The sequence below is a fragment of the Thermobia domestica genome, chromosome 5 (assembly GCF_964235325.1).
Source record: "Thermobia domestica chromosome 5, izTheDome1.hap1.1, whole genome shotgun sequence".
Lineage (NCBI taxonomy): Eukaryota > Metazoa > Arthropoda > Insecta > Zygentoma > Lepismatidae > Thermobia > Thermobia domestica.
In genome coordinates this window covers 295,198,495-295,211,351 of record NC_137458.1, presented here as the reverse complement: position 1 = coordinate 295,211,351, position 12,857 = coordinate 295,198,495, and the positions used below count along the sequence as shown (strand labels likewise).

Here is a 12,857-nt window from a genome sequence, read left to right as displayed (position 1 = left end):
ATGGAAGATTGGTGACGTCTGTCCTATTCCCAAAACAGGCTTTCCTACAGACCAAATAAAAAATTATCGACCGGTTACCCTACTGTCTGCCCATCTAAGGTATTTGAAATTATTATATACGAAAAAATTTATTCACATGTACAGTCAATAATATCTCCCTTTCAGCATGGTTTCATGCCAAAGAGATCAACTATAACCAATCTCTCAGAACTCTCACATTTTATAGCTAATCAAATTGATGAAAAGGAACAACTAGATGTAATTGATACAGATTTCTCCAAGGCGTTCGACGTAACTAATCATGATATACATCTCAGCAAACTTGTGACATTCAATTTTTCACAAAATCTTCAACAACTTATAGCGTCCTATCTTTGCCAACGGAACCATCGCGTTCGATACAAGAATATTTTAACAAGGAATATGTCGTAGACTCTGGTGTGCCTCAGGGATCGAACTTAGGACCTCTGTTATTTATACTATTTGTTAACGATTTACCACCTGTAATAACATCTTCCCACAAACTATTGTTTGCTGACAATCTAAAAAATCTATCGCAGTATCTCCACGGAATTAGACGCAATTTCTTTGCAAAATGACATTAATGCTATTTCCCAATGGTGTGAATCAAACAAGTTGCTACTAAATATTAGAAAATGCATAGTAGTATCATATACCAGGAAAATAAACTATGTACGCAATGTGTATACTATTAATCAAACGCCAATTGAGAGAGTGGATTATGTTACTGATCTTGGAGTCACTCTGCAGTCAAACCTATCATTCGATATTCATGTCAACAGAGTAGTTGGTGACCTAAAGGAACCTTGGCTTTGTGATGAGATTAGGAGCTGATCTTTCTATTACTAATGTTCTCAAAACATTATACACTGTCTATGTACGGTCTAAGGTGGAATATGCAGCGATAATATGGGGTTATAGTAAGAAATATATAAATAAAATCGAAAACATTCAAAATAAAATTGTGCGCTTTTTGACATATAAAGAAACAGGTATATATCCAAAATTTGAGAACTACGAAGGTCTTCGAAACAAATATTCATTACAATATCTTGAAAGCAGAAGAAGTCATTTCATATTATCCCTCTTACATAAAATAATTCATGGCGCAATAGGTTCAGAATATTTGTTATCAGAAATCAAAATTCACGTCCCACATAGAGCAAAGAGACCCCATAATGAAATATTCCATCTCTCAGCGCAAAGGACTAATGCATTAGATGTATCGCCTGTCAGAAAAATGTGTATATTGTATAATAAGATGTCACAAGGACACCCAGATATAGATATTTTTAGTTATGAACAAAATTTTCATTCTACATAAATTTGCTGTATCCTGTATATCGTGCTATCTGTATTTTAACGTATGTTTTGCTTTCATATTATTATTTTATTATACGTATATGTATTTTAGAGTGTATTACGATAGAATTGAGGTCATATTATTATGTTATTATATGTGTATTTTAAAGTGTATTACCATACAATAAGGGAAAACTGTAATTAGGCATTTGCCTGTTGTTTTTCCGAAATAAATAAATAAATAAATAAACATAAACCACTAAACGTACATAAATAACTACACGGAAAGAACTTAATCACACGAACAACAATGTTTTCGAGAAGTTATATTGAGATAGGAAACATTAAGGCCGGATTTTCATGCAAGCTTTCTTTGCGTCCATTGTTTGCGATTTCTATGTGTAGAGAACAGAAAGTATTGTTACACATAGAATTGTACTTAAACAACTTTTTCAATTGGCTATACAGGCACATCGCAAGTAAAGAACGCAACGAACGCTTGCATGAAAATCCGCCTTAAGTGTCCAAAGGATCAGTCTGTCAACCGTCATTCTTATGACAAAGGATAATACGCCGCCAGGTTCTGTGCGATTACTTTGCGGAGCATTACAGGTGTAACTTGAGTGAGTGAAGATAATAGGAAAAAGAAGAAACAGCATGCTTGGCCATCTTATTCGGCACTCCGACTGGATCACCGTGTTGATAGAGGGAAATGCAGAAGAAAAACCAGGAAGAGAAAGACCAAGGATATAATATCTAGATGCAGTTACAAAGAAAAGCCCTTATCAAAGAATAAAACAGCTCTGCCAAAGGAGAGAAAAGTTTTAAAATTTTTATGTTGCCCACCAACCTATGATTGAGGTGAAAAAGAAGAAGCTGATAAAAAAAAAAAAAAAAAAAAAAACTGGCAAGTACAATTCAATCTAAATGGCCCTCATCTAATTCATAAACTTCCAAATTGAGGTTGGATTTGTCTAATTTTCCTTTGAAAAAGAATTTTTTTTAGTGTCATGAAATTTTATTTATTGAAATGTTATTTTATCCAGGATATTTTTTTTAAAAAAGTCAGCTTTTGCATTGATTAAAATTCACCGTACTATTCTACTTTGAACCCTTAATAGCTTTGTAATTACTCTGAAGCAATATCAACTTTCATTAATAAACAGAATCTGATCTATACAAAGAACTTAAAAGACATAAAACACTTTTACGTATAGGAATGTGTCTTTTGAAATAGTATATATATATATATATATATATATATATATATATATATATATATATATATATATATATATATATATATATATAAACGCAAATTCTTATGTCATTAAATGTCATCTTGTGTACCACAGCTCTGGATGTCATTGAAGTCAGAAATCTGCTATCTGTAATAAATTCAAAACTGGATGTAAATTTAATGTGCATACTAGGCTGAAAAGATATAAATTTAAATAGTATTAAAATCTGGCAATACGAGGTAGGAATAGCGTGCTTTTGGAGTACTACATTACTCTGACGCATGACACTCGCAGGGTAACATGATGTCGTTCAGACACCGAACGAATGCGGACGACAGCAGATGAGTATGACGCAGGAGATGGTACAATCGTACAGTGGAAGTGGCACCATGACGCGCGAACGTTTTTGTGTGAAACTAACTGAGTTTACCCAAGGCCTCATAATTAAGCATTTGGATAGTAGTAGGAGTCGATAGCCCATTCGTGTCGTGTTACATGTATCATTAGTGACTGTTAACAGATTATAGTGCAGCGAAAACGAGAAGAAAAGATGATTGTAGACCCAATATCAGATCGATCGGGACCAACAGCACACTTGAAATGAGCGGTCATCCGAAGTGCAAAAATTTGATCCATCCAAATGTCATAAACATCGCAGCCGAGGTAATCAGATTTGCACAAACTATCCACAGCCACATATATTATATGATCACCACCGTGTGCATTACCATTGTTCATTATACGATCACCACCATGTACATTAAGCCACAACACTTTTGGAGCCATGAAAGACGATTTTGCCAATTCTTGAGTAGCGGTTAACAGTAGGTGTGAAGCAATTGTCATACCATGATTCACTACAATTATACCATCAAATAGTGAAATACGCCAGCGTAAATATTATGATGTGGTATGTAATTTTGAAAAGTAATCACACAAATCGGTTTTCTTTTTCTTTCTTTTTTTATGTGCACATTAATGCTGCGATATATATCAAAGTATTGCAAGAATGATTTACTATCCTTTTTCAAAAAACAGGCGGAATGTTGCGAATATTTTGTAGATGACGGGGCACTGTGTCATAGGGTAAAGTGACCATCCTTTGGAAGAGGCAAAATGGGGTTCAAACTCTGGCGTGCTCTGGACATGAGCTCTGTAGAAAACGTTTGGTATATCTTGCAATTAGAATTGCACAAAACGATCGCACAGACTCTCAAATAGAAGAAAGTTACTTGAGGCACTCTACAACAAAGTGTACCACTAGTCAGAATATATCACCCATGACTTACTGGGTAGCATGCTCTGTAAGATTAAGCTTCACATGTTCCCAAAAGGAGCTCCATCAAACACTATTTCCAGCATCAAAAATTGTTCTTTTCGTACACTGGTATGTAGCAATGGAAACAAGCTTTTCTTTGTTTCTTTGTTTATTTACTCACGTCAGGATAGTGTATTAATCGCGCAAGGTTTATGCACATAATCATAAATTCATAAATTCTACTTCAGAAGAGAAATTACTGAGATGCTCTTTGTATAAGTCTTCCCAGCCACCTTTTAGTAAATTTTATAATTGAAAATCAAAGCCTTCTTATGCTACTGTAGAAAATAATAAGAAAATAATTTAAATTCTTTTAAAACTAGTTTATATATATTTTAAATAAAGCACCCGTCCTCGCACAGGAAAAATAAGATTTATAAAAATATTTCAAGATATATTTGATTTCCTTGGGATACGTATTCCTCCCATGATAATTTTTCACAGTCAATTTACAGAAATTCATCTGGAAGTGTAAGTACTATCTTTAAAAATTAATTTCAAACGGTTAGAACGCTTTGTTTTAAAAATGCGACGCACAGTTTTGAATATGCATAACACTCTCGGTTATCCGAGCCTCCGGGTTATCCAAGGTGTTATTACTTATAAATATTTATTTTTATTTTTATTTTAACTTGAACGTAGTAGTTAAGAACCTTGTTTTTTAAGAACATAAACTAATATATAATTTCCTGAATTTTATACTGTGATTCATTGAATTTCATAATATATAACTGGATATAAACATACAGTATTAATGTTATATTTTAATACAAAACTGTACTCGGTCAAAAAACAAATCAAAATTAGATTTAGTTCCACTTCATGGAAGACAAGCAAATCTTGATGTTGCTTGGGTCTTTTACCAACTATCCGCCCTACAACTAGAAACGAACACCCTGTAGCACCGGACCTTTCCGTTCCCGCTCGGACTCTTTCGCCCATTCTCAAGTCCCTTTCGACTTTTTAGTACCTGTAATTAAATTTAAATTTAGTGTTTCTACAGTTAAGTGTTAATCATGAACAATTTTATTCTAATGTATGATTCTTAGAACAGTTTTTCTTTAGAATTATTCTTCTTGAAAATAATTTTCCTGTAGACTTAACACTCGATGTACTGATAATAAAGATTTTTAAAATAATTTACTTGTATAGAAAGGTCTACTTATAAAATAACCTCAATATGTATTTCACGACCGTATTATCGAGGTTTTCGTTATCCGAGATAGCCTTGGTTCTGATGACCTCGGATAATCGGAAGTATACTGTATTATAGAAATTTTCCCCTTTAGAAGCGAAATTTTTGAAAACGTTTCAAAAGAAAAATATTTTAATGAGGAATTTATGTATATCCAGTTTTCTCTCCCTAACTTGAAGGATTCGTCACATACTCTATTTTTGGTATAAAAGTTGAACTTCCTCTTCCTCTTTGGATGTGCATTATAATGATTAAAAAAAAAAAAAAAAACATCTTGAGCCAAGTGCTGTGTTTAACAATACATTTCAAATGGCTTACCCGCTTTCCAGTGATAATGTGAATTTAAATGTAGACAAAAAAACATTAGCCCCCTCCCCCTTAAAAGCGGATTTTCGGAAACGATGGAAACATGTTTCTATTTATTTTTAATGAATAGAATATATACCAAATTTAATCTTCCTAAGTTGACGGGATTGTGAGCAAGGGCGCACCCCGTAGGAATTCCACTGGGCCCGTACCTATCCAAAAGTTCCTAACTCAACATACATTTGAAAACTTTCCCAATAAAACTATACTTGTTTTATGGACCATGGAGATGATTGATGGACCATGAAAATTTCATCTTACGCTTCATCTGTACTCTTTCTCTTACAAAAGCAATTTAGTTCTATTAACTTTCTGAAAATATAGGTGGAAGAATTTTACAATTACTTAATATTTTTTCGGGTGCAGAATAATATCCTTTCAATACATAGACGTGGACCCTCCCCCCCAAAAAATCTCTGTGCACGCCTTTTGGACAGCAATTTTATCGGTTTAACTTTGTGATTTTGATGCAGTGCATCCTTTGTTTGCAAAAGAGTGATTATATACATGCTCTCTCAACGTGCAATATTACAGTCCACATGGCAACACTGGCGATGTAAGTTTACATGACTTGCAAAAAGGAGAAAACGAAAAGAAAGAAAGACATGAATAAAAAGGAAGAGAAAAGGAAAAGCAAGTAAAGCAGTGATCGTGTTGTTGTCTGCGTGCGGTGTAGACGAAAATGATTGAAGCAGTTTGCTCGTTCGCTTGCTTACCCTCTGGAAGCTCTACATCGTCAACCACATATTTCGTTCGCTTTTTTCTTTCTTTCTTTCTTTCTTTCTTTCTTTCTTTTTCTACTGCTCTTGCAGCCTTCGTTCCCTAGTCATATTTTCTCGTTCTATTGTATTGTGTATATGGGTGCAATACACCCAGAGTACACTTTTTCTCTCCTTGAAGCTTAGAAGTGATCAACGTTAATACACGAAAAGTGCATCAAAATGGCAGACCTCGAAATGATATTTTATGGTTAAATTTCCTGGGAAAGAAAAAAATGTACAAAGACGAGACGTGTATTAATTAATAGATTTAATAGAGTTTTCAAAACTATTATGTATGAGTGTAATTTCTCATGTGGAATTTTCTAGAAAATCTAGAAAAAGTCTTTTTTGGGGGGTTGGGGGGAACATAAATTGACGTTCTACGATTACCACGATCTATTAAGGTGAAACTGAAACTTTAGTAGATCTTCATGAAACTTTTGATTCTGGTAATAGCAAGACGACAGTGCGTAATAAACGAAATTTGGATCAAAATTGTGCGTAGTATAGTTAATGAAGTATTGCTCAGAATCGTGCGTACTATAGTTAATGAAATATGGCTCAGAATCATCATTTACTCCTAAAAAATTTTTTCTAACAATAATAGTGTGAAAAATTGAAACGTAGAAAATGAACTGATGGATCGCATTGGGCTTAACGCAATTACATGCTTGAGGGCAGGCACAAACAGAGAAATTTTTGTTGGGAGTGGACCTAGCTTTGGGGGAGATCCAACACTACAAGCTACTACGTCTTATGTAGTATTGAACGGGTATTATTCAGCAACTGAAAAGACGATAAGTAATTGTAAAATATCTTCACCTATATTTTCATAGGAAATGACAGAATTAGACTGTTTTTTGTAAGAGAAAAAGAGTACAGATGAAGTGTAAGATAAAATTTTCGTGCTACATTCAAATTTCCCTGTCAAACAAGTATAGTTATATTGAGAAAATATATGTGCAAATATACGTTGAATTAGGAAATTTCGGGTGGTCCAAACCCGAAGGTCCCAGTAGCTGCGCCCCTGCTTACGAGTTAATTCTAATGCGTAGTTTTTGAGAAAACCGAGAAATGTTTACGTCGTTCAGTGTCAATTATTGATGGCTTCTTGTTCGGAACATAATAATTGATTGTTTCTATCTTTATCCCTAACAGCACAATTACAAAGTAGGCATATGCTTACGATGTTCCCTCAGGTGCATGGAAATGTGTCCAGTATGTGCCTTATGTACCTCTGAGAAAGAAATCACATGGATGGCAAGTGATAGTCACACTCTATGTCCGCCCCTAGGCACATACCTGGGGAACGTGCCTAGTATGTCCTAGGTATGTTCCCCATGCCGTAAGCGTCAATGAGCCACAAAATTATTCCCCCAAAATATGTTAAATCGCCTATATGCGTAATGTGTTTGCATTAAGGAGAGTCTAAAATACACTTTAAACAAGTGAAAAATGTATCTCAGGGTGGGCGCGAAGCACCAACTTTTGGATTACTAGCGCGTACTCTTCCGACTTGGCCACAGAGGCGATAAAGAGAACCTCGCTTGTAGAGGGTTAAATTGTTGACGTCTTTTGAATTTGGCTAATCAGAGTGCTCCTTTAACCGCGTATATTCGACGATAACCGTTTGGAATTAGATAAAATCTGCTCGCCATGTACTTTTATAACAAAATGACGAGTGTCTATTTACTTTATTTCATGGTTCTTCCATATTCACTTTCAAATGATCGTCAACAGTTGCCATCTAATAAAGTTGATGCGTTTGTTGCTTGTAGTGTGCAATCGCTTAGAAAAAGAAGCAACAAATGCATTAAATGTGGGAGATGAATTTAGAACACCTAAATGGCGCATGCCTAGCACATCTTGTGCTGTTAGGGTATCTGAGACAGTATGTACCTAAAGGACGTACCTAGAACATGACAGATATATATTCCAAGTGACGACAAAAAAAACAAATGACTGTTAGAGTGCGAAACTGAGCCAGGTATATAAATGCTACATTTGTGGTACATAGTTGCAAATATCAATTAGGTGTAACAAGTGCCTAAATCTGTGCGTAGCTGAAGTACATACTTAGCACATGAATATCAAATGTGCCAAGTGTCGGGTACCTAAAAAATAGCTGGGACACCTCAATGGCACATGCCTAGCGCATCTTGTGCTGTTAGGGATGTATTGTATACGTAAAAAATTCAGTGTTTTATCTATTGTTGTTGGCCTTTTCCTACGGCTACACCCGAACTCCTAACAGTGACCCACATACTACTTGTAAAGAATAGCTAAGCTGTTATTATTGTTGTTGTCATTATGACTAAGCTGTTAGCGTTTGCGCCTTCGGTGTGTGAGAACTGGGATAGATTTCGGTTGGAAGCTTATGTAATTCGGCTCCTACGTAAAACTGTATATCCAGGTCTTATAGTCACGTGCTGGAAAGGGAACTTAACCGTAATACTGCTTTAACCTAGCCGGCATAATCGTGAGGTGTAAAATAATAATAATAATAATAATAATAATAATAATAATAATAATAATAATAATAATAATAATAATAATAACTTAATAATAACTTTATTTTCAGTGCCGTGAACAGCTCATTGGCAAAAATACAGCACTATGTTAAGACTATTATACAATCATTTAAAACAGACCAGAAAATTTGTGATATAGAATGAATATTAGTAGGTTAAGACCCTTGTCAGAAGTTTAATATATTCACATTACAAGATTAAAGCTGATTATAAAATAACATTAAAATAGATACAGTCAATATCATAAAATACTATTAACAGAACCATGGAAATTAAAGTTTCATTAAACTATCGTTAAAATGATGAGTCAACTTTGCTTAAAATTTCATATCTTCTATGTAAAAGATCCTGGTTACCTATTGTCACATTTCCACATAAAATATTAACTAGAGATATTCTGAAGATATATAATAATAATAAAATCAAGACCCTTGTCATGAAGTTAAAACAGATTAATCTTTTGAAAAAAATATAATTAAATAAAATCATTGCTCTATTGTTTCTCCCAAAATATGTTCATTTTAAACTGTTATAAGACACTGTCATTCTTCTCAATATTTCTCGTTTTGAATTTAGTGCTACCAATGTTGACTGACTTCTTACACTATAACACAGCACTGTTATTCCTATATTTTCCAAGCAGTAATCGCTACTATATTTATTATCCAATACCATTTGAATAAAGTATTTATCCATAAATACTCCATAATAACATCCATATTTATCCATATTTATCAATAATAATAATAATAATAATAATAATAATAATAATAATAATAATAATAATAATAATAATAATAATAATAATAATAATAATAATAATAATAATAATAGAAGAAGAAGAAGAAGAAGAAAGTATTCAGTTCTTACTAGTGAGTTTCTTGTCGCAAACTTGAGAAGTTTCTCTATACCATGGTTCGCTACTAACCTCGCATTGTGATGGCAGAACTATTCGATTTAATTCTAGCCCATCAATTATTGTACTAATCTATTTCTTTTTCTTCGTTTTCCTTTCTGTAGTATTTCTCTTTCCTCTTCTTATCCTTCAACAAGGCATGGTAGCTCAATCCTAGAAGCTTACCTTTGATATGCTTGTATGTATGTAAAAGTGCAATATATGATTGCGAGTATTCTTTATGGAGTTATGGATGCAAGAAAGAACTTTTTTTTAATTTGTAAGTGCTCTGTACATAATATTAACTACGAAATATGTAAGTGAAAAGTTTAAAAATAATTTTGTATGAAGAATTTATCCACATTTTACCCAGAATTAATGTGGGAATCGTGAAATTCGTACTCACTGATCGGATACCTGTATTGATGCTTTCTGTAAGTCTAAAAGTACTTTTTTCTACGAGCACGGAAAATTATTTATACACGAACTATAACATCGAATTTGGGTAATAAAAATAATACTGAAATTAAGGGGGAAATAAAATTAAAAGTTCAGATTACTGTATATAACTTTATAAATTATTACCTTTATTGCTATATATTAAACTTATAAATAAATAAACTGAAAAATTAATGTTGCCGGGCTCTGGTAGTAAAGATTGACGTAAAGATCAATCAGATATGTAACATTTGCAAACAACTTGTTTTCATTATCACCGTAGTTCTATCGAAGACAACACTAGTACCTCTTAAAAAAATTAAATATCAAAGTTGAATCACAGAGAAGGAAAGAAAGAGATCCGAAAGTAGTTAAACGTAGCCAAAATATCATTGGTCCACCTGATAAAGAGTGCCATGTCTTATGAACAGCAAGGACATACGTTGAGCTGCATTGTTGCTCTTGTCCTTCAAGTTGTGGTGCTTCCCTTTTGGCAGCGTTTGTGCGATAGGGGAGCTTCGTAAGCAAACAAGCCAGCCAGACTTCACGTTATTTTGGATCCGTGCAGTCTACAGCAGACGCATGAATGACGTAGTGTCCCGTTTGTGTGATTCAACCTGGCGCGCATCGGGATTACAAGAAGAACACTGCCAACAGCTCTGTTATAAGCATAAGTGACAATTCCTCTCCTTTTTCTACCTATATATTTGCTGATAACACATGTGCCAACTTCTCTACGATTTTCTTGTTGAAGGTTACTGTTGGAGAATATCAATAATACTAAATATATTACTCTATCTGTTTGATTGCCAAAATTTTTATACAATTCAATTCAATTCAATTTGCCTTCCTAGTTTTGAAAAAAAATGAAATGAAATCTTTAAGTTTTACGCCCCACGGTTATGCCGGTTAGGCTAAAGGAGACGGTGATGATGAGAGATGAGTGAAATGGTGGAATGAAGTGGGAGGAAACGGGAGAACCCCGAGAAATCCACGATCACGGTGTTTGTCCACCACAAGGTTCACTTGGCGGGGGCTGGGATCGAACCCGGGACCCCAAGCACCAGAGGTGAACGCTCTACCACTGAGCTATCGCGCCCCCGTTTTCCTAGTTTTGAGTTAAATTTTGCAGAGCTCCCTCCTGACTATGTGGTTAGCGCACCTGTCTTCGGTGTACGAGACCCGGGTTCATATTCCCGTCAGAAGCTCATGTTCGAATACTATGTTAAGTTGTAGATCCTCATCTCATATAGCCTCGGTGCTGAAGGGGATGATAAGGTATAATCCAACCAACCCATCAAATTTGAAAGGGGGTTGCGGTGGATCAATGGTAGAGCGTTTGCCTCTAGTGCGCGGAGTCTCTGGTTCGATTTCAGCTCGCGTTAAGTGAGCTTTGTGATGTTTAACACTGTGTGTGTGCATTTTCTTGAAGTTTTTCCGTTTCCTCCCACTTTATTCATGCACTATCATCATCGTCGTCTCCTTTAGCCTCGCTGCATAATCGTGGGATGTTAAAATTTCATTTCATTTCAATTTGTTTTCCATTTCTACGATTTTCTTTTATTCTTGCATGCATTCTTACAACCAATGAGTATATATTCCATTCATTCCAACTTTGCCTTTTTACATTATTTTACGTCAACATTAAATATTTCTCTTTTTTCCTGTGTATTTGTGTTAAATTATCAAAATAATTTTTCTTCCACTTCTACAGTTCTGATTTTCTTTAAGTCGTGTGTGCATTCTATGTTCGATGGTAATGTATTTCATTGATTCCAATCTTGCTTCTATATATTATATGTTGTCATCGAAATATGCCATCGAAGAAATCCATTGCTTAGTATCCACGACTTTTAGTAACTTTATTTCATAGTTGCCAATTATATTGTGAGAATTCTTATACCTTTATTCTTTCTTTAAACATTATTCAATTAAAACCAAACCAAACCACTTGACGTCACAACCCTTTTTGTGAGCCTGAGCCGCTTCAACGCCATCTGTTAGCGACCGGCTGAATTTAGACTAATCTAGTGACTAACACGTCCCCTACCTTTGACAGGCATATCAGGAGCTTTCTGAAGCTGGTGACCGTCTTTCATGCAAGTGACTCCCCAGTTTGCTTCACGACGCTGGGTAGACGACGAAAATTGAGAAGCACTGTCCGGAAATCGAACCCGGAATCCGATGCCTTAACCACTACATTGCGGTGTCCCCATATTATTCAATTAATACCATAATTGAAAATGTAACTTTTATGTCCCTTCTAAGAGATAGCACTGAAATGGAACTCATGTATCTACTAAAAGTTAGGACAGGCATGTGTAAGTTGGAACAGGGATTGGGCCAATCACAGTGAACTTACTGGTGTCGAGAGCCGTATGAGACAGTGTGTAACGTTTTCACAAGAATTGAATAGCCATATTCAATGAAGAACTCATTCATAATACACTAACATCACAGAAATAGAAAAATTATTATAACGGTAACGAAAATATTTACTTATTACAGAAAAGAATGGAAGAATATTTATTTATCATTTTAGTTTAAATCTTTAACAATGTTCGGTGGTACATTGGATGTTCCAAGTGGAAAATATTTTCAAGGTAGATATCAGTTATCCAGGAAAAAAATCAAATCAGTTTAAGACAGGGTTTTTCAACTTCTGATACGCGTACGGCTTATGGTGGTATCAATAATTAATATACTTTGGTGGCACGAATGTGTAAAATGTTGAGAACTCCTGGCGTAATTAATATATTTTCAATAACAGGTCAGGCGGGCCGGATGGA

At 34.6% G+C, this 12,857-nt stretch overlaps 1 protein-coding gene across 4 annotated transcripts in view; it reads right to left on the bottom strand.

Annotated features, from left to right (window-relative positions):
* Window positions 1-12,857, bottom strand: part of LOC145686713 (protein vein-like) — a 469,807-nt gene that overhangs the window by 102,124 nt on the left and 354,826 nt on the right. The window lies entirely within an intron of this gene.